Source organism: Benincasa hispida, chromosome 6 (genome assembly GCF_027475165.1).
Source record: "Benincasa hispida cultivar pf3 chromosome 6, pf3_genome.v1.1, whole genome shotgun sequence".
NCBI lineage: Eukaryota > Viridiplantae > Streptophyta > Magnoliopsida > Cucurbitales > Cucurbitaceae > Benincasa > Benincasa hispida.
In genome coordinates, this window is record NC_143483.1 from 56006983 (window position 1) to 56009071 (window position 2089).

Consider the following 2089-nt stretch of genomic DNA (forward strand, 5'->3'; position numbering starts at 1 on the left):
GAATAAATTTTAAAATATAGAGACTAAATTAGTATTTTAATTATTTTTTTACTCAATAATAAAAATCTCTATTCACAAAATCGAATACCATGCGTAAAACTGACGATGATTCCTTGTGGAGGGAGGAATCACTTTCATATTTAAAGAGACTTTGCCAAACACAAACGGCACAAAGCAAAGCCAACCATGCTCACGCAATCACAAAAAAGAATAAAAGGATAATAAAATGATAATTACATTATATAGCAAATCTATGGATAATAATTAAGTATATAGCATGTTTTTAAAAAAAATTATAAATATAACCAAATTTATTGATGATAAATTATATTTTTGATAGATTCTTATAGATGATATAATAATAAAGACATTTACTAGACGATATAGTCTATAATTCATAGACTCCAAAAATTGAGTCTAAATTTTATTATATCTATAAATTCTTTTATATTGTGTTATATATATTAATACTTTGAATCTAATTAATATATTTGTAATTTTTCCCTTATAACAAGTCCAACAACAAAATGGATTTAAATTTATTTTTCTTTTCTTTTTTTTTTTTAAAAAAAAAAGACCACACAACGCGGTTTGTGGGATCCAAAAAGCAGAGTTGAGATTCAAAAACCGCGTTTCTTTCAATTCCTCAAATTCCCTTTTTTCTTCATTCTACTTTAAAACCCTTCTTTTCAAATCCACTCTTTCTCTGCAACTTCCTCTTCTTCTTCCTCCTCCTTCATCAATGGAGCCCATCATGAATTTTCTGTTATTGGTAGTTTTGGTCGTTGCTGGTTTTGTCAATTTCCTCCTCTATTTCCCCACCAAGAGATTCTCCGCTTGGTTCCAATCTATAAAACCCTCTCCCCAAATTTCCCATTTCAAATCCCTTTCCCTTCAACCACCACCGCCACCGCCACCGTCGCCGCCGTCGCCGGAGCTGAAGAAAGTGTTTGGAACATTCGACAAGAACAACGATGGGTTCATAACGAAGAAGGAGCTGATGGAATCGCTAAAGAACATGAGGATGCTGATTACAGAGAAAGATGCAGAGGAAATGTTGAAAGGGGTTGATGAAAATGGAGATGGGTTGATTGATTTTGAGGAGTTTTGTGTTTTGGGAGAGAAATTAGTGATGGGTTTTGGAGAAAAAAAGAAAATATGTGTTGAAGATGAAGAAGATGAAGATGAATTGAGAGAGGCTTTTGGAGTGTTTGATAAGGATAAAGATGGGATGATTTCTGTGGAGGAATTGAGTTTGGTATTGTGTTCTTTAGGGATGAATGAAGGAAAAAAAGTTGAGAATTGTAAAGAAATGATCAAGAAAGTGGATTTGGATGGTGATGGAATGGTGAATTTTGATGAGTTTAAAAGGATGATGAGAAGTGGAGTAAGTCTTGTTTTAGCACAATCTTAATCTATACACCTTCTTTTCCTTTCTTTGAGTGCAAAAATGGGTTTAATGGAGAAATTTGGGCACTAATTAATTAGGTAATTGTTTTTTTGTTTACCACATATAGGATGATAGATCAAACATCTAATCGTTGATAGTACAAATATTATGCTATGTTCATTTTGACTATTAATTGTTAGAAGGTGTGGATTTTTATTTTTATTTTTATTTTTATTTTTTTTTGTGGGAATTAGTTTTGTGGAACTGGTCGTAGAATTCTCCCTCTCTGTCTCTAACTGTCCTTTTTTTTTTACTATTTATACAATAAGTTTGTGCATATGGTTTCATTTGAAATTCCCATTTTCTAATGATTTGTAATGGAAATTTGTACCTCAATCTCCCTATGGTATGAGCTGTAGAATATGATCTTTGTAATTTGAAATCTTATGGGCAGAAAGAAATTCATGTGTGCACATAAACAGCTATGATTTTTTAAATTATATCGAAGAGATTATCTTTATATTATCGATTTTGGACATGAGCTCTTATGAATATGAGATTGATTAAGTTAGAGACATGATTTTGAAACCACTCGTTAGAGGCTCGAACAACCCATATTAGTTCGTAATTGTATGATATTGTCTATTTTAAGTATAAATGCTCGTGATTTTATTTCTTGAAACACTCCAAAAGTTTCAT

General features: G+C 31.5%; 1 pseudogene across 1 annotated transcript; it reads left to right on the forward strand.

The window, feature by feature from the left end:
* The first annotated feature begins 376 nt into the window (after positions 1 to 376).
* On the forward strand, positions 377 to 1744 carry LOC120079015 (calmodulin-like protein 3 pseudogene; annotated as a pseudogene). Its single transcript, XR_016530131.1, has one exon. The product of XR_016530131.1 is annotated as a calmodulin-like protein 3 pseudogene (transcript).
* Positions 1745 to 2089: the final 345 nt, after the last annotated feature.